Source organism: Nannospalax galili, unplaced genomic scaffold (assembly GCF_000622305.1).
Source record: "Nannospalax galili isolate Female #2095 unplaced genomic scaffold, S.galili_v1.0 scaffold43, whole genome shotgun sequence".
Classification (NCBI taxonomy): Eukaryota; Metazoa; Chordata; class Mammalia; order Rodentia; family Spalacidae; genus Nannospalax; species Nannospalax galili.
The window spans coordinates 5,758,140-5,779,721 of NW_008353342.1; the positions used below are offsets into that span (position 1 = coordinate 5,758,140).

At 37.9% G+C, this 21,582-nt stretch overlaps 1 protein-coding gene across 1 annotated transcript in view; it reads right to left on the minus strand.

Annotated features, from left to right (window-relative positions):
- Armc4 (armadillo repeat containing 4) overlaps positions 1-21,582 on the minus strand; it is a 193,249-nt gene that overhangs the window by 52,857 nt on the left and 118,810 nt on the right. The gene's annotated exons all lie outside the window — the stretch shown is intronic.

Consider the following 21,582-nt stretch of genomic DNA (forward strand, 5'->3'; position numbering starts at 1 on the left):
CAACATTATTGTATATGTTTCTGTTTAAAGACAGCCTTATTTCATATATATGTTTTCAAAATTTTTAAAATTACACTTGTTTGCGGGGCGTGGTGGCACACGCCTCTAATTCCAGCACTCGGGAGGCAGAGGCAGGTGGATCTCTGTGAGTTCAAGGCCAGCCTGGTCTACACAGTGAGTTCCAGGACAGCTGGGGCTACAGGAAGACCCTGTTTAAAAAAGACAACAACAACAACAAAACACAAACAATAACAAAAAATTACACTTGTTTATTTATTAGGGGGGGCATGCTTGCCATAGCACAAGAGTGGATCAGAGGACAATTTGTGGGAGTCAGTTCTCTTCTTCCACCATGTGGGTCCTGGGTATCTAACTCCACTCATTAGACTTAGAAGCAAGCACCTTTACCTGCTGAACGATCTTACTGGGCCATTCATACATATTTTTAATTCATTAACATTGACCTTGTGGTAAAGAGCACTATAATTCATGTATAGAACTTGTCAAACGCACATATTTTCCCTGAAGGGTACAGCAAAGCCTCCTTGTGCTTTAGAATCATGGGCGATTCTTCATTAATATGCCTGGGGACATTTTAAGCAGTGAAATAACCAGCAAAAATCACAAAAATGTGAAAAATGTGGCTCCACTTTGGTCCCAAATGGCTCCTTGTTTCCAACATGGGCTAGAGCAGGAATGTAGTGCTCCAGGTCAACCTCAGTGGAGAGCAGTATCTGACTGGGCTTTGCACCTTTCTGTATATGTCCAAGGAAGAGCCTTGAGAGTGACTTGGGGGTTACACATAGATGGTAGCAAGAATCCATGAAAGAGGTGGGTCAGTACACAGATCACGTGGCCATCATGTTGGGCACACCTGGTGGGGAATCGGATGCACAGTAAGAAGTTACAAGGTTGGAGCCAGGCATGCCATGCATACCTGTAATCCCAGTACTCATGGGGCTGAGGCAGGTGGATTGTGAGTCAGATGCAAGCATGGACTACATAGCAAGAGCCTGCCTTGAAAGAAGAGAAAGAAAAGGAAGGGAGAGGGAAAGGAGGGGAGGGGAGACAGGGAGGGGAAGTACATTGAGCAGCACTGGATGGAACAGGCAAAGATATGGCAGATACCTGAAAGGGAATTCCAACTGCTCTACAGACCCAATTATCATTTTTCCCACAAGGTTGTTAGTCAACTAAAACCTCAGGTTGAAGTGTTATCCAGTGAACAAGGCTCCAGGTGGATGACTCACCCTGTAATAGACTTGAGAGAAAAGATAGTTTTGCATAGAATTCAGAGACATGGTGACAGTGAGGGAGTGGTTCAGGTGATTCCGAAGGATTCATCAGAGCAGGCAAGTCACTCAGTGAGGAAAAACATGTTTCCACCCATTATTTGGCTCCATGATTGTTTTTGCTTTGGTTTGCTCTTCATGCCTGGTCTTGCTATGTAGCCCAGGCTGACCTTCCTGCAATCTTCCTGTCTCTACCTCTTGAGCAGCATGTGCCATCGCGTCTCAGTTCACCTTTTATTTTGTCCAGTGCTGGAGATTGAACCTACGTTCCTTTGCATGTCAGGCACATCCTCTACCACTGAGCTAGAGCCTCAAACCTTCCACTGCTTTCTTAAATAAGAAGAGATGCCTCAACAGTTAAGAACACTGGTTGCTCTTGCAGAGGACTTGGGTTCAGTTCCCAGCACCCACATGGCAGCTAACAACCATCCTAACTCCAGTTCCAGGGGAACACCTTCTTCTGACCTATGTAGACATTGCACAATACAGGTGCACTTACATACATGCAGACAACACACTCATACACATAAAATAAAAATAAATAATTTTTTAAAAAAGAAAGTAACACTTTTTTCAGGCACCCTAGAATGAACTTCAAATCAATTAGCCCAGCTAAGCTTTACAATTGTTTCTATTTTAGATTTTTAAAACTGATGTCTGCAAATGTTGAATCTTATGAGCTAAATTGCAGGTCTTATGAAGCAGCGATTGTGTGATTTTTTTATAAATCGTTGATTTGATTTTTGTGTATCTGCATCTCCTAAATTCTTCCATGATGTCCCCTGCCTTCAGGATATATAAGGTTCAAACTCCACAACATGATTTACAAACTATTCACTGTAGCTCTGGCCTCCCTCTCCAGCCTCAACTTCTCCACCTTAATCCCTTCTCTAACAAGCCCTATAAGCCCTAGCCCACTGCTCCCACTGTAAGTCAGGGTTAAGCTAATCCCTTCTTCAATACTTGGTTAGTAGCATTTATAACACAGGTAATGAAAGGCTTGTCTGTCTGCCTTTCACCTTGAACTGTAAATTCTAAGTGGATAGAAACAGCCTTGTCCATCACCATCTGTTCAGTGAACACACCAGTATCTAGCAGTTAGCACATACCCAATTTGTGGAATTCCCTATTGCAAACCCACATGAATAACAAAGCAGATGAAGCTCCTAAGTGGTGAAGTTAGGACCTGAGCCACAGCTGTCCAAGCTCAAGGGCCAAGAAGACATCTCTAGACACACCGCTTCTGGTGATAGCTGTATAAATAGACTAGGGGGCCTAGAACTCAATGCCAAATGTAAACATGATTTCTGATAGCTGGGATATACTTCTTACATGATCATAGAATTATTTTCAAAATAATTATTACATTTTCTCAAATTCTACAATAAAGCTTTTAATGTAATATGAAAGAAATATTTTCAACTTTGCTCTACGTTGTTACCTATTGAAATTCTGAGCATCAAGCCATCTCCTGTTTGGGGACTAGGCCAATTTACTCTGCTCCAGGACTCACATCTACCCTGCTTAGCTGGTCAGAACCCGCCTACCCTGTCCCATCTTCTTGCTTCAGGACTTGCTGCAAAGAGCTCCATGCTAGCCTTCCTGGAACCATCCTGTCCCTCCAATTTTGAAAAAAATTTTGAACCGGAAGCACAGACCAACTATTTGTAACTGATCAGAAAGCAGACAAGCTAATAAAAACTAAACCAAACTTCATCCAACAAAAGCAGGCTAGAATTTCATATCACACATATAACCACCACCACCAAAAGAAGTCCATACGCCCAGGTCAGAATGCAAAAACACAACATGAAAAACCAAGATAATATGCTCCCACCAAATACCACCAGTCCTATAGAAGTGTTCTACAATGGAAATTACCCAGATCAACCCAGGATACAGAACTTAAAAGAACAAGCATAAGCATGATCGAAGAATTCAAGAATTTTAAATAACACACAAACAACTCAAAGAGAATAGGAATAAACTCACTGAAGCTCAAGAAAATACAAATATATGGTTGAATGAAATGACAAAGATAATTCAGGATTTGAAAAGTGAAATCATGAAGGAGATAGAAATATTGAAGAAAACTCAAGCTTAAATGAAGATGAAATTGAGAAACTTAATAGGCCAATTTGAAATGACAGGAGAAAGCTACACCAGCAGAATGAATCAAATGGAAAACAGAATGTCAAGACTGGAGAAAGTTGGAGAACTGGACCATTCTAGTAAAGAATATGAAAAGTTTTTAAATATACAGGAATGGAATATGCAGGAAATGTGGGATACCATGAAAACACCAAATCTATGCATTATAATCATAGAGGAAGGAGAAGACAAATGTCACTGGTTAGATCTCCAGCAGGATTATAGAAGAAAGCTTCCCTAAATTAAGGAAAGACATTCCCATACAGATACAAGAAGCACAAGGAACACCAAATAGAAAGGACCAGAACATAAACTCCCAATGGCATATCATGGAAAAAACACTAAATGTACAGAACAAAGAAAGAATAATGAAAGCTTCAAGATAAAAATAACAATTTGAAAATAAAGGAAACCCCATCAGAATTACAGCTGACTTTTCAATGCAAAGTACAAAAAAGTCAGAAGAGCCTGGAGCAAAGTATTTCAAGTTCTAAATAACTATAGATGGTAACCCAGAATACCTTACACAGAAAAACTGTCTATCAAAAGAGAAAGAAAAATCTTCCATGATACAAATAAGCTAAAAGAATTCATGTCCACCAAACCATCCCTACAGAAAATATTCAAAGCAATACAAAAAAAAAAAAACTGAAGAAAGAAATGACCAAACATAAGAGGCTACAGAAGCCTAAATGAAGACAGAATTGAAAAACTCAATAAGTCAATTTGAAATGACAGGGGAAAGCCACACCAGCAGAAATAAAAAATGAAGGTATAGTTACAAAAACACAGAATAGAACCAAGAAAATAAAATGACAGTAAGCAATGCACCCCTTTCAAGAGTATCTTTAAATATCAATGACCTCAGCCCCCCAGTCAAAAGACACAGTCAAGTTGAATGGATTAAGAAACAAAATTCATCTTTTTTAAAATTTTTATTTATTATTTTATGTGTATGAGTGTATTGCCTGCATGTATGTGAGTGCACCTGTGTCGTGCAATGCCGTAGAGGTCAGAAGAGGGCTTCGGATTTCCCTGGAACTGGAGTTAAGGACAGTTCGCCGTCATGTGGGTGCTGGGAATCAAACCTGGGTCCTCTGCAAGAGCAGTCAGTGCTCTTATCTGACTGAGCCATCTCTCCAAGCCCCAAAATTCATCTTTTTGTTGTCTACAAGATACTCATCTTACATTTATGGATAGGCACCAGCTTAGGGTGAACGGATGGCAAAATATTCCAAGAAAATAGCACTAAGAAACAAGCAGGAGAGGCTATTATAATATCTGACAAAACAGACTTCAAATTAAAATCAATCAGACAAGATAAAGGAGGTTACTTCAAGGGAAAATTTGAGCAAGAACATATTACAATAATGAACACATATGCCCCAAACTCTGGTGCCCCTAATTTTATAAAGAATACTATTAGATTTCAAGGCAAAGATTAACCCCAACTCAGTAATATTATGTGACTTCAATACCCCATTATCTCCAATAGACAGATAAAATGGACAAAGAATAAAAAGAGAGACAACTGAATTCACATGGAATCACAAAAGACCCCAGATAACTAAAGCAATCTTGAGCACAAAGAGCAATGCTGGGGGAATTAATATGTCAGATTTTAAACTATATTACAGAGTTATAATCAGAAAAAATAGCATGGTACTGGCATAAAAACAAACATGTAGATCAAAGGAACAAAATAAAAGATCCAAACATGAGTGCATGCAATTTCAACCACCTGATATTTGACAAACATGTCAAGAATACACACTGGAGGAAAGACAGCATCTTCAACAAATGATGCTGGAAAAACTGGATTTCTATGTGTAAAGGAATGAAATATGATCTATACCTATAACCCTGTACAAGAGTCAACTCTAGATGGATCAAAGATCACAATTTGAATCCTAAAACACTGAAACCACTATAAGAAAATATAGGTAGTATCTTAAAGTATATAGGAACAAGAAATGACTTCCTAAATCAGACTAAAGTCTCTCAGGAATTAAGGTCAATAGTTGACAAATGGGACCTCATTAAACTAAAAAGCTTCTACAACAAAGGAAACAACCAATCAAATGAGAAGGAAGCACCTAGAGTGGGAAAAAATATTCACCAGTTATATATCCAACAAAAGATTATTATCCTGAATATACAAAGAACTCAAAAAAAAAAAAACCAAAGAAGCAAGAAAACAAATGACCCAATTAAAAAAAGGGCTATGCCACTGGTGCAACAGAATAATGGCACAAATATTATGGGAGTAACCAACAACTCATATTTGATTTAAGGTCTGTTTCCTAGAATGGAGCCCATACTTGACATTGAACCTGAGGCTAAAAAGGTAACAGGACATCAGGGAGAGCCTAATGCTAGTTTTCTACTAAAGAGTTATCATAGTAAACTGACTTCTCATGACTCATTGCTATACCCACAGATTACTACATCTCTCAACTCTCAGCAGAGACGTTTCCTTATGCAGTAGATGGTGATGAACACAAACCCACAAGTGACCAACATGCAGAAAACAAGAGGCTACAGAGTGCTTATCCCTGAACAAGACACCTATATCAAACTTCTGCCCCCACCTTCCCCCAGGTTCAGGGGTCATTGTGAAATAGGAAGCAGAGAGATTTTAAGAACTAGAGGTGGTGGATGACCACAAGGAAACAGAGTTTTCCAGACAGCTGGTCAATTACATATATGAACTCACCAGCAATTGTGTCAGTATGCACAAATCCCATATAAGTGCAAACCAGAAAAAAAATCCTGGCATAGACATGAAGAAGTGGGTATGAAGCTCCAATCCCAGTTAAGGAAATTGTGGCAACAGATGGCTGTTGGGAGAAGCAGAGACAACCTCTTTCTTGGTAGGTTAACCAGGCCCCAGTGGATGGACCCACACTGAAGGCCATTTGGGAACACAAAATAGACTCTATAGGCATATATATATAGAGAGAGAGAGAGAGAGAGAGACAGACAGACAGACAGAAATACAGAGACACAGAGAGAGAGAGTACATCAAATTGGGAGGGGATTAATAAGGATAAGTAGGGATGGGGAGGAGATCTAAATACCATCATATTATACTCTATGAAAATTGCAAAACTTCAGTTAAAAAGGGAGGCTATGTATCTGAACAAATATTTCTTAAAAGAGTAAGTAAAAATGGCTAAGAAATGCCTTTAAAAGTATAATCCTAAGTAATTAAAGAAATGCAAACTAAAACCATTTTAAGATTTCATCTAACTCCAGAATTCCTAAAATAAGAAATGATGCCAAATGCTGGTATGGATGTAGGGAAAGGGAATCTCCATTCACTGTTGGTGGGATTGCAAACTGGTGCAATCACTGTGGAAATCAGTATGGAGAACTCATCTTTTGATTTATTTATTTTTATATTTTTTATGTGTATGACTGTTTTGCCTGTGCATGAATGCAAGTGAACCCACGTCATGCAAAGCCCACAGAGGCCAGAAGAAGGCATCTGATCACTTGGAATTACAGATGGTTGTTAGCCACCATGTGGGTGCTGGGAATCAAACTCAGGTCCTCTGGAAGAGCAGCCAATGCTCTTAACCTCTGAGCCATCTCTTCAGTTTCCAGTATGGAGAACTCTTAAAAACTGAAAATAAATCTACCATATGATCTGGCCGTACCACTTCTTGGCATATACATACAAAGGATTCTTTCTAATGCAGAGATACTTGCACAGTCATGTTTGTTGCTGTTATTTTCACAATAATTAAGAAATGGAAACAAAAAATAAAAATAAAAAACCAACCAAACAAACAAACAAACAAAAAAAGAAATGGAAACAACCTAAATGTTCCTCAACTGGTCAATGGATAATGAAAATGTAGTGCATTTACACAATGGAGCTCTACTCAGCAGCACAGAAAAATGAAATAATAAAATTTGAAGGAAAGTAGATGGAAATAAAAACTGTTATACTAAGCAGCATAAGCTCAGAAAAAGAAGTGATGTACTTCTCTCACATTTGTGGATCTTAGCTCCAAATCCTTAGATGTGAGTATATGTCCTGATGTAATCACAGGAGTCAGGAAAATAGTAAGGAAGCATGGGGGTAAAAGGGAATAAGGAGCTCGAGAGAGGAGGACAGTAGGAAACAAGTATTATCAAGGGGGAAATAGGAAAAACAGAGGATATTTAACTGGGGAGGGAATAGGAAGGGCTATATAGGGAAAGAGAGAAGAGAAATAAATAATTCTTAGGTGATGTGAAAAACCAGAGGGAAATGTATTAGTTCAAAAAGTCTACTGAAAAATACTCTTTTCCTCTGTCTCTCTCTATATATCTCTATATATAGATATGGATATGGATATGGATATGGATAGAGATAGAGATAGAGAATATAGATATAGATAGATATATAGATATAGATATAGATATAGATATAGATATAGATATAGATATCAGCTAGCAGGGGAAACTGCCCTTCAAGAAATCAAGCTGGAACTGATCTGGAAGCTTCTTCCCTGAGTACTAGCTTCCATAGTATAAGAAGATACTATGCAAACTGCCAAAGGGGCGTGGGGAAACAATCAATGATCCCATCCATCTGTAAAGTCTACAAAGAACAACAATGGCCAGCGCACCAAATAATCTCTACTGGTGCAGTAGTGACACTTTTATCTTGGGGGTAATCAACAGCTGTCTAGTTGGACTTAAGGCCCAATCAATGGGAGGGAACTCATGTGTGGTACTGTAAACATAGCCGAATACACATGGCTGGAAAGATTTGTAGATCCTAGGGAAAAACCTACTTTTGTCACATCCCTAGACCAATGTATTTAATATGCCTCTTTATATTTACAGACAATTATACCTATCACCACTCATCAAATAAGCTTCTTTTTGCAACAGATGGAGACTATTAGAAAGTTCTACAACTAATAAAACACAGAGAATAAGTGTGAAGCCCTAAGTGACATCTACAATGCAACCCCTACATCTAAGGCTCATATAATATGGAGGAACAGGAAGTGGAAAGATTATTAACGCATATCTTCACTCCCACTAGCGAAGCTTTGATAAACCCAGAAAGGCACAACTGGACAAAGTGCAGAGAATAAAAGACTGAAGATTGCTTACCCTCTAATAGGACACTTGTATCAAAACTTTGCCACCCAAGGCACAGGGATCATTGCAAAAGATGGGCAGAAAGACTGTAGGATCCAGAAGTGGATGAGGAACACAAGGATACAGTTTTTCAGACAGCTGGAAAATTACTCATATGAACTCACAGCAATGGTAACAGTATGCACAATGCCCACGCATACTGTTAAGAAATCAGTAAGAAGCCCCAACCTTAGCTGAGGAACTTCTGGCAACTGATAACTACTGGGAAAGGGAAAGTCAGTTTTCTTTAAGGGTGTATCTGTAGGTAGAGTAACCAGGCTCCAATAGATGAATGCACACTGAAGGACATTTGGGGACACAAAATCGACTCATTAGGACTTAATATATAGGGTACATGAGATCCAGTGGGGGAGCAATAAGAGGGGTGCAGATGGGGGGATCCAAATATGATCAAAATATATTCTATGACATTTTCAAAAATTAAAAAAATAGAACAAGAAAAATTAAATAAAAATTCTCAGCACTAGGATGCTGTCCAATCCAAAGATTATATTAAAAATTTAACAACCATCAAATATGCAACATAATTACCCTCTGAGTTCATTAGCAGTGGTACACGTGCTAATGGAATTTTCATGCTATAGATGAGAAAAACCTCAGAGGAGTTAATTAATTTTAAAAAAGTAGTGTGGAGTGGCAGAAATGGGATCTGAATTGAGGCTTTTGTGATCCTAAGCCCTACTACCACAGTTCCCCATGCAGACCCTCACCACACAAGGTATTGCACACACATGAGTTCCAAAACAAAATCAGAAACACAACCCTAAAGCTTCACCTCTCTAGGTGAGGTTTCACATGCCCATTTACTAGATTTATTGATTGCAAAATCACAGAATTTCTTTTTTCACAAGAAAAACTGAAAAAGTTTCTGAAAATTATCACTTGCTTTGTAACCGTGAGGATCTGAATTAAAATCCCTGGCACACATATAAAAAGCCAGCATGATACACATCAGTGTTTTGGGGCAGAGACAAGAGGATCTTTAGGGCTTGCATCCAAGCTGATCAAGGCAGGGACACTGGGGTGGAGAGTAAAAGTTCAGATAAGATAAAGGAGAAAAGGCTATTCTCCACCTCCAGGAAAATAAAAAGTGAGATCCTGAGAACTGTGGGACCAGCCACACTGTCTCAGCCCACAGTGCTCTTCTAAAGCACAAGAAATCTTGTTTCTCTTTAAAATGAGCAATATAGCTGGGCATGCTAACACAGGCTTCTAATCTCAGTACTCTGGAGGCAGAGATAGATAGATCTCTGTCAGATAGAGGACATCCTGGTCTACATAGTGAGTTCTAGGTCAGCTAGGGCTATAGGAAGACCCTGTCTCAAAAAACCTCATCCACCCACAGCTCAGGGACCATTGTGGAAGAGAGGGCAGAAAGACTATAAGAGCCAGGGTTGATACATGAACATAAGGAAACAGAGGCTTTTAGAACTCTAGGAACTTGCTCATATGAACTTGCAACAATGGTGACAGCATGCACAAGACCCATGCTGCCTCAATTAGACAAAAACCCAGCATAGAATTGGGGAAATGGGCAGCAGGTCCCAACCTTAGCAAAGGAACTATTGGCAACAAATTACTACAGGGTGAGGGAGAGTAGATCTTCTTCTTTAAGGGAGTAACTCTAGATAGGCAGAATACACTTCAGTGGATGAACTTGTACCAAGGGACATCTGGGTACAAATACTTGACTGGATAGGCCTTAATATATATGACAGAATGTATGAAATCCAGTGGGAGGGCAGGTGGGGGTGTGGATGAGAGAGGGAGTCTAAATGCGATCAAAATCTATTATATGAAATACACAAAAACTCAATAAAAATATATATAAAAAAGTAAATGGGGGGCATGGTAGTGTGTTCCTTTAATCCCAGCCCCCGGGAGGCAGAGACAGATAGATCTCTATGAGACTGAGGCCAGCCTGGTTTACATAGTGAATTCTAGGTGAGCTGGGACTAGGGAGACCCTGTCCAAAAAACAAACAAAACATTAAAATACATTGGCCTGGTAGGTGATGCCTGGGATTTCATATTTTTGTACTCATATTGAAAAAAACAAAAAAGCAATGACCTCAACAAAAAAAACAATATTAATGCTATTAATAGGATGCTTTCTTTTTGAAATGGCGACAATAAACTGTTCCCCCTTTAAAACAACAACAGCAAATAAGAACAATGTAAGTCTGGGAAGATGGTTCAATGGTTGTGGCACTTTCTATGCAACTATAAGGACTGGAATTTGGATCCCCAGAACCCCAAATAAAAGCCAGCAGGTCTGGTAACTGTCTGCAATTCCAGCACAGGGGAGGGGGAGACAAAGGGTTCTCCAAGGCAGCTGGCTAGCTAAAATGATGGCAATAGTGGGCAGGTTCAGTGAGTGACCCTGTCTCAATAATAGAAAGAGATCAAAGAAGACATCTGACATCAACTTTGGGCTTCTATATCTATGCATACACATGTGCACACGCACCTGTACACAGTGAACACATACACAGGTATGCATACTGAAATGAAAAAAGTGAGCAGTATATAAAACCTGCAGTCACTTTTCATAGGCGTTATAAGGAACAAAGTCATAGGGAACAGGAGAAAAATAATGTCCTTCCAGATACTGAAAGCACATCAGCAGGACAGAGCAAATCAAACTGGACATGCAGCGAAACCTTTATATTATTATTATTATCGTCATCATCATCATCATCATCATCGTCATCATCATCGTCGTCCCTGTCATTAGTGTTTTTGCATCATTGAGGGTAGAACCCAGGACCTTGCACATGCTAGACAAGCAATCCAGTCGTGAGCTGCACCCTAGACCTAGCCACATGATTAAATGAACTAAAAAAAAAATCATAAAAGACACAAAAGAAAAAAAAAAAAGAATTACAACAGTTCATACGTCTGGTGATTAGCAAAGAAATCAAGTTTTAAATATAAATAAAAGGTAATCATCATAGAATCAGAAAGACTCATTGTGGAAATGAAGGCTAACTCAGAAGGAATACAGAAATGAATAAAGACCCTAAGATAATTTTTTAAAATAGAGACTATGAAAACTGAAAAATGATAGGAAAGAACGAGCCTTCAGGAAGAGAGCAGGCAAAGAAGAAGAGTACAACCAAGTCTCTGGAAGGAACGCAAAGCCTAAGAGAAAAAATTTAAACTATAGCTTGAGAGCATTCTCTCTTAAAGTAAATAAAACCGAAGAGTATATTGAAAAGGCACTTAAAATACTTGAGAAAACTGACCGAGAAGATGTTAACATAAAGATACACTGTAGTCGAACTGCTGGACTTAAACAAAACAACAAAAAATTATTGGGTCAATGGTAGAAGTCTTGCCTTCTGGTCTGTGCAAGGCTCTGTGTTCAATCTCCAGCACGCACGCACACACACACACACACACACACACACACACACACACACACACATGCACGCACGCACTTTGGTCATCGAAAACAAAAAGACCAAATAATTTCTAAGGGAAATGATAAGGAATTATCATTAGACTGTTTTTAAAACAATGTCTTTTGATGAAGGGAAGGGAAAAACACAGCTAAGCTACTCAAATAGGTTCTAATATCCAGGCACACAGATTTCAAACCATAGAACTGTCATAAACATGGAAGCTTTCCAGACCTTCTGAGGAGTCTACTGTGGAAACAAATGCCAAACATCCAGAAAGACTAGGAAGACATCGGCAAATGAGCTGAATTATTGTTAGGTTGACTTTTTCTTTTTATGCTTTGTACTGATAGGCTTGTTAATTGTACACATCAGTCCAGCCTAGGTGACATAGCGAAACCCTGTCTTGAAAACAACAATGAAAACCAAAAAGACAAAAGGAAAAAAGAGCAGAGGCCTCTGTGGTTGTCCACTTCAAGTCTCCCTTGGGAAATAGGGCTCTATTTGTCACTCAGTAAACATTCAATAAATGTTGGTTGAATTATTTTTTTAAAAGAAAAAGATTGAAAGAGCTACAACTTTAAGATGCTCAGGCATAAGGCTGGAGATGTGGCTCAGTGGTAAAGCACTTGTCTAGCATGTGGGAGGACCAGAGACTGTCACAAATGCCAAAAACAAATGAACAGATAGGTAGATAGGTAGATGATAGATGATAGATAGATGATAGATGATAGATAGATAGATAGATAGATGATAGATGATAGATATAGATAGATGGATAGATGATAGACGATAGATGATAGAAGATAGATGATCAATAGATAGATAGATAGAGGATGGATAAATGATAGATAGATAGATAGATAGATAGATAGAGATAGATAGATGATAGATGATAGATATAGATAGATGGATAGATAAATAGATGATAGATGATAGATGATTGATAGATAGATGATAGAAGATAGATGATAGATGATCAATAGATAGATAGAGGATGGATAGATGATAGATAGAGAGCTAGATAGATAGATGATAGATAGATGATAGCTAGACAGATGATAGAAGATTAGATAGATGATAGATAGATAGATAGATAGATAGATAGATAGATAGATGATATGCAAACATATGAAGGTTAGATACATAGATATCCACAGTCACAAACACTAAAAAGAAAAGAATAAAGACCTCTATGATTAGGAAGTTCAGGCCCACAAGTCAAATTCTAACTCAGTCACCCTCCTCTAAAGGCACCATCATGGACCGACAAGCTTCCCAATTCTCGATATATTTTATCACGACAGACAGTAAGCTAGGGTACCAGGACTGCACTGGGGAAAAGGACAGAAGTGATCACATTGGTCTCTCATCCAAGAACTTCTTAAGGTGTATACTATGAGATGCAGGAAGCCAAGTTTCAGCTGAGACCCAGGGCCTGGCATACCAAGACCTTGTAACATTTGAATATGTGGGACAGTAAAATATCAGCCCTAAGTGCCCCCGATTCCCCAAAAGTTGTTTGTTTTGAAGGTGAGATTTCTTTCTTTTCTTTCTACATTTAAAGATTTTAAACATATGACATCTTGCCTCGCATAGTCTCTATGGAAAGGGAGAGTGTATATTTGAGGGTGGAAAAAATGATTACTTTGCCAAAATTGTCTTGCCTTAATGTTAAGGGACTGGGCAAAGCTACCACTTTTTCCACCTTCTCGCATGTCTTAGAAACTGGTCTGTGCCAGTTTTACCCTGGTGCAATCCTGTTCTGCAGGACTCAGATGCTCATCTGTAAGGAGGAAATGCTTAGTAATAATAATAAGAATGGCTGTCAAATGGTTTGCGGATTAGACAGGATTTCCATGGATGTCAATTTCATTTGATACAAAACAGTCAGAGAGCACAGGGTCCTGACTGCATAGACATGGAGGTCAATGCTCATGAATAGTTAACATTAATCTAGTGTTTTAGTCCACACTGTGAGCGCAGTCTCTAGCATCACGTTCATATTTATACATTCTTACAGACACTCAGAAGACCCTTCACGATTTAGAGAACTCATTAGCATAAAGAACATGAGTTATGTGGCCAAACAAAAAGTCAGTGAAAACGAATAAGAAACGCGCTCAGAATGCCGTTTAAAGGTGGAGTTGTTGAACAAGCAGGAAACAATGTAAAGTTCATTTTACAGAAAACTAAGCAGAATACATACGTAAAATGAAAATTATAAAGAGAGCAAAATACTGATATTTGCTTAAAATTCAACCTATGGGAAGATATTAAGGCATTAGTTCCTGATTAATGAATAAAACAGAAAGTTGGGTGCTTTGCTTTAGAGCAATTACGTTAATGGGTATGAGATTGTTTCTCTTGCTTCCAGCAAAAAGAGCTGGCAGGGTTTTGGCGATGTGAGACACACATAATATGATATTAAAGCCAAGGGAACATGACTTAAGACAAAAATTCTGAACCAGAAGAGCTATAAAAAGAGATCACACGATGCATAGTATGGTGTTTGAAAAAAATTTTAAAATAGCACATCGTGTATAAAAATTTCAAAAATCCTATAGTCACAGAAGAATACAATGTCAGAAAAATCAAAACCAAACAGGCAGATCTCATCCTAAAAGTGACTTAAACCTTTTTAAAATTCTCAATGCAGCCTGTATGTACTTGAGAACAGAGCGTCTGTTTGTACCCTTCTGTCACAATAAGATCCTTGTTCTGTTCCCAGTAGTTCACAAGTCCCAGAGCCTAAAAGAACTATTTCTGAATTAGAATTACTTTACACTTTCAAATGCAGTTTTTCAAAACTCAAAATCAGAATACCAGCTATCATTTTTTCCTTATGAACGGAACACCATGCAAATTAGATTCAGGAAAAAAAAATGAGGCAATCTTTATCATCCAGATTTACTTTAAAGGTAATCCAATTGACTCACAAGAAAAAGAAAGAATATAAATGAATGATTCTGGTGTTTTCCTACCTCCTTAACCTAACTGAGGATAATTTGTTTAAATATCACAGGGATCAGTGATTTCTTCCATTTAACTGTGCCCTGTACTGATTCTGTTTTAGACAAATATTCCATTAATGAAGTCTAAACTGTGAGGCCCTGTTGTATACTAGACACTTACAGAGTTAATGACACAACATTCCTAACCAGTGATGTATTTGAAAGGTGTGAAACAAACCTTAAAATATCTGATTTATAAACAACATGCATGTATATTTGCATCTACTTTATGTGTGCATATACACATGCATTTTAATGTTAGCACATTTCTGCCCTGGTTCAGATGCTTCCGAACTGCAAGTTGCACAGATCAGGCTAGGAACACTTGAAGTGATAATCAGAACAGAAAATAAAAAATACTTCAATGAAATGCTCCCAAGTGGGAAGACTTCAACTTACAGAGAGCTTGTTTTCTAAACTTTACTTCCTGTGTCACATTTTTCTATAAATATGTGTCCCACAAACACAATTGGCAGACAAAAATCTATTAAATTCATGATGCACATGAACCACATCAATCTTTCATCTTTGGGGTGCTTTCCCAGCATCAAAAGCCAGCTACCTTGTCTTTCTTGTGATCATGTTATCTTTAACCCATTTCTGTATTACAGTTTTCATAGGGCTTCCCTGTCATTGATCAAAGATTTTCTTCAAACACACCCAGAGTTTAACATCGATTTCCAGACATGGTCCAGTCCCACAGAGCACTCTGGATTTCTATCTTCCGTCATCTAAACATAGGACCTCTGCTGACAGCCAACTACAGGACTATTTCAGCCATTACGTTACCCTGTGTTTTTGTTAAATCTTGAAGCCAGCTGAAATTCTTCTTGCCTTCTATAAATTACCATATATTCACAAATCCTTATCTTGCACTTTGAGGATTTCTAGCTACCCTTTATGGCATTAATTAAGTTGAATAGTTTTCATATAATAGATTCAAGCTTTTAGATGTAAATTTCACCCTGTGGAGTTTATTTTATACAGTGCTTAGGCACTTTACTTCCTGTGTCACATTTTTCTATAAATATGTGTCCCACAAACACAATTGGCAGACAAAAATCTATTAAATTCATGATGCACATGAACCACATCAATCTTTCATCAATCAACTAAGTGAGGTGCCTGAATCTTTTCATGTAAGCAATTTATTCAATGATTCATGTTTTAGCAAATTCCTTGGAGAGGTAGAAAATGCATTTCTATTTTTTTTTTAAATAGTGATTCTCAAACTTTATTACGTAATAGCATTACTCAGGGATTTCTTAAAATTTCCTTAGTCCGATGTTATGATTTGGGCTCCAAAAACTCATAAGGTGAAACCTAATTGCCCATGCCATCAAAGTCCAAGCACCTACAGTGGTGTAATTAAATCATGAGGACAGAGCTTCGAAGAGTGGGATGAAGTACTTTCAGGAAGGCTTCCTGCAGGCCTTCTGCCCTCTGCCGTATGCTAACAGAGAGCAGCCATCACAGGGCCAGTGTCTCCATCTCCGACTGCCCAGAACCATAAGAAACAAATTTCTATTATTTTAAATTACTGCCTGTGAGACGTTTGATATGAATGGCAGAAATGGACTAAGACACCCATGTTGTATCTAACACCATTTGGATCAGAATTCATGGGAGTGGGCATTGGAAATTTAAGATTTATAGGTGATTTTGATGTTTGAGAAACACTAGGTGAAGAGTTTGGATTTCACAGAATACTTGGGCACACACCTTAGGTCCATCACAAGGCTTCAAGCAAGCTACGTCTCTAAACTTCAATTTCTTCATCTATGGATTTAAGCTGCTAAAAATGTGTGTGTGTGTGTGTGTGTGTGTGTGTGTGTGTAAGGAAAGAGAAAGAGAATGTAGTAAATGGTAATAGCTATTGAGTCATTTGGGAGTTATTTTGAGAATATATTTGCTACCAATAATTTTCATAACTAAAATGGCAACCTAATGAATATCCACTTGAAATTTATTTAATTGCATCTATCATCCACCCTTTAAATGTGTTTAAAACACATAACTCAAGTTAAGACAATATATTCAGAACATAAATAATTTTATGTTTACTTATATAATTTAAACCATTTTCATTCACACAATCATTGGTAAATTAAAAACCTCAGGTCTACAAAAACAGTGTTTTGTGTCACGAGATTCAAAGCTAACTAGTTCTTAGCCTTAGCTTCACACAAAATCAGCCAAAGTAGTTTAAAATTTCACGTGTCTAGATCTTAATCTCAATGGTATAGATTTGTTTGAACAGGTGTAAGACTATGGCATGAGGATATGTCTTTAAATCTGTGAAGGTTATTTTAATGTGTAGTCAGGGTGAAGAGCCACCGATCTGCATAACTACCAAAGTGTGCTATCATAACTCCCCAAATTGTACCATCGATGTCAAAATGATTAACTTAGTTGCCTCTGTTTAATTTAAGAACAAATACATAAAAAGCACATCTGGAATGTACCATAACACATGAGCCCCATAACAAGAGCACTGGAAAAAAGTTGGGCAAAAGCTGTGTATGAAAATATGGTAAAAACCCTCAGTTTCTCTGATAACGTTAAAAGAATAATAAAAAGTGAAAAAAAATTTCTTTTCAAAAGGAGCTGAAATTTTATGGAAGGCTTATAACAAGGAACATTTACCCAAGAAATCTCAGCAAAAAACAGAGGATCTGTGACATTTTAATTTCCGTACTCCCAGCTCTCTGTCCAGTTCTTCAAGTACCTTCAAGGCCAGCATCCTTGCAAGCATGTTGTCATGAACAGTCCAACAACCACAGGAGGGAGAGCAGATGTGCCACTCCTTCACAACCTCCACTCCAAGAGCCTGATGACGTTCGGACATATATCAGAGCTGCCTGAGGTGGTAAAATTCATCGAGGCAACAAAAGACTGGATGAAAATTTGAAAAATCTCAGAAATGAGACATACATAGATGGCTTTGCAAGATTTCAAACATTCCTGAAAAGCACCACATACATATGAGTTTTCACCTCTGTTGACTTTGAGGCTCTATGTAGGCAGAAGTGAAATCTAAGACAAGGGGCAAACTACTGTAATGTGTGTGTGACATAGCATGCCATAATACCATTCATCAGAAGGTAGAAGAAACAAATGTGCAAGACACTGAGAAAAAGCTCCATAAATACATTAACTAATCAGTGAGTTAGGTAACTGAGGACCTCAAGACCACACATAATCAACTTATATAATTAGTTACAAGAAAATAAAAATGATAACAAACACACACAGGCAACACAATGTAACATAAACACAGAACAAATGGAAAGAGATGAATTTGACTTATATATTGGTTTCAACCAAACAAAGAAGACATACAGAGAGAGAAGTGTACCTGAGAATATGTCCCAAGGAAAACAACAGTTAGTAGAATCTGACCCTAAGGAAGTCTGTACACTGTTGGACTTACTATACAAAGACTTCAAATATAAATGTGTTTTTAAAAAAAAAGCAAATCATGCCTAAACAATTAAATTTTAACAAGTCTCCCAGGAAGGAAAGAATATCAATAAAATATTTAAATTTAAAATGTTTATTTGTTTCTATTTTATGAGTGTTCTGTCTGTATATATGTAAGTGTATCATGTGTATGTAATGCGTGCAGAGCCCAGAAAAGGGTGACACATCCCCTGCAACTGAGTAAAGGGCAGTTGTTAGCCACCATGTGGGTGCTGGCAACCAAAACCTGGTCCTCTACAAAAGCCATCAGTACTCTTAACCACTGAGCCATCTCTCCAACCTCAGATTTAAATTTTAAAAAATAATTAAATGGACACAGATCTGAGGTGAGATATAGGGACTCGGGGAACAGAATACAAGTAAGATGATCCAGTCTAAAGAATCCAAAGAAAACCAATAAAGAAAAATGAACATTATCCAGAGACTGTGGGATCTCATCAAGTGTATCAACATTCACATTTGGCAATTCTAGAAAATAGGAGAGAAAGGAGCAGAAGGAATGTTTGAAAAATTATGCTCAAAAGTTTCCTAAATTAGGTGAAAAACTCTATATAGCCGAGTAAATTAATACATCTTATACGGGATAAACACAAGAAGATCTACATTTAAACACATCACAAGCAAACTGTGGAAAGACAAAGAATCTTGAAAGATGCAAGAGAAAAATGAAGCATCCTTGGGAAATTCATTATCAGTGGCTGACTTCTTATCAGAAAGCCTGGACATGTCACCAAAACACTGAACTTGTAAGTCCCACACTGGTGTTCTCCCAAGAAACAGTAAATACTTCTACAGCATAACTGAAACAATGCAGTTCAGAAATTTCCTGCAAACAAGCAAATGTCAAACCATGAAAAAGCCTAGCTTAAACATTGGCTGGACTCGCACTTGCTCTACCGCTTCCTGGCATAGGTCTATGTAATCAGGAAGCAGCAGTGCAGCTCCTGAGGGCCTGAAAAGGACAGCAGGGAGGTTGCTTTCAAAGCTCTGGCTATAGGCTACCTGGGAATGGATTTCTATCTCACTTGACTCAGAGCTCAACTCTGAAACACTGTAGCCAGTTCAGAAACTCAGGTGGTTGGACCACAGAGGTTGGACCCCGATGGGTACATGAAAATTGCAGAGAGACTGCACAGACATCTCAGAGCGAGACACAGGAAAATGAATACAATAGACATGTCAAGAAGCAGCTGGAATGAGACTCTTCCAGAACTTAAGACATTTAAAAGCAGCTATGTATATTTTTTTAAAAGGAAATATATTGGCTAAAATTGAATATAGGTCCATAAAAGACCCAAGAAGAATGCACAGCTTTTTTTCTGGCTAACCTCAAGTTTCCAAGAGCTTGTAAAGTAGTACATATCTTTCACGCCATTCTAGAAAAGCTTGGAAGTTGGCTGTTTTTTCAAATGTATAGTTTTAAGCAAATATATGAAGACATACAAAGAAAAATGAAGTCATGAATCACCCAAAGAAGTGAAATAAATTCTTAGAAATCAATTCTAAGAAAGAACTGCACCAGACTTACTATGCAAAGATTTAAAACAATTATCTTAAGTATACTAAAAGGGAAAATAAGAACTAAAAGAAACCAGTAAAACCATATATTAAAAATAGACTGTCAATAAGGGAATAGAAATTCTCCATATAAAAAGACTGCAACAGAAATTCTAATCCTGAAAAATATAATGTAGAACAGGAAAATTTACCAGAAGAGTGTCAACAGTAGACTTAAATAGACAGAGTGGCAGCATTGGCAAATATGAACACAGGTCACTCACAAGAATTATGTCTAAGGAGGGATAAAAAATGGATGTAAGAAAAACAAAGTGACATCATCTGGAGAATCATTGGCTGAAATACTCAAATTAAGGAAAGATATAAGCACACCAACCTCCAAAGTTGAACAAATCTCAAAATGATTTACAGATGTTTTCTCTAGGGTTACAATGGGAATTATATATATTATATGCACATTTTACTCAAACTATTGGAAGATAAAGACCAAGAGTTTTCAAATCCGTAGAAGAAAAGCAATAAGCTATGTACAAGTGATTCAATATGAATATTATAGATTTCTCCACAAACCTTTAGTCCAAATGACAGTGGGGTGACATACTTAACAACCTAAAAGATAAACACGTCAGATGAAAATTGTATAGATGGCAAAAATGGTCCATCAAGAATGACAGAAAAATTAAGACGATGCAAAAACAGAGGGAATTACCAGTAGACCTGCCATATAAGACATACTAAAGGAAGTTGTTCAAGCTAAGTTGTAATGATTCTAAACAGTCACTTAGAAACATACTGAAATAGAAAGTTCTATGGTAAAGGAAAATACAGAAACTTTGCACCCCCACTTTCATCTTCTGCAGGATTTAGAAGACAAATGCAGGAAAAATTGTTGTCAATGTATGCTAGTGGATATACAAACAGGAGAAGATAATTTGTAATCCAAGAACATAAAATTTATAAGGAAAAGAGGAAATGGAGTTATACATGAGTGAAATTAAGATACTATCAATTTAACATAGATTACCAGAGCTTTAAAATAGTGTATGTAATTCTTATGGTAACTCTAGAGAAAATATCTATAAAATATACATGAGAGAAATGAGATAGAATCAAAGTTATGAGTAGTCAGCTAAACACAAGGGGCAGAAGTAGTGCAGGAAATGCGGCTCAGGCAGACACAAGACACACAGAAAACAACTAAATCGACAACATGTGTCCCTGTCACTGATGACTCTTAACGGAATAAATTCCCGTTGATTGAGTGCCAAGATGGGTGTAAAATCTGACACAACAACGTGCTGTCTACAAGAGGCTTAGCTGAGACCTAAGAACAAGTTGAAAGTGAAAGGTTGGGAAAAATGTTTCATGCAAATAGCAATCAAAAGGAAGAAGGGTAGTTTTTTTTGGGGGGGGTCTTTTTGAGACAGCGTCTCCCTGTAGCCCCAGCTGTCCTGGAACTCACTATGCAGACCAGGCTGGCCTTGAACTCACAGAGATCCGTCTGCCTCTGCCTCCCGAGGAGTGCTGGGATTAAAGGCATGCGCCGCCACGCCCA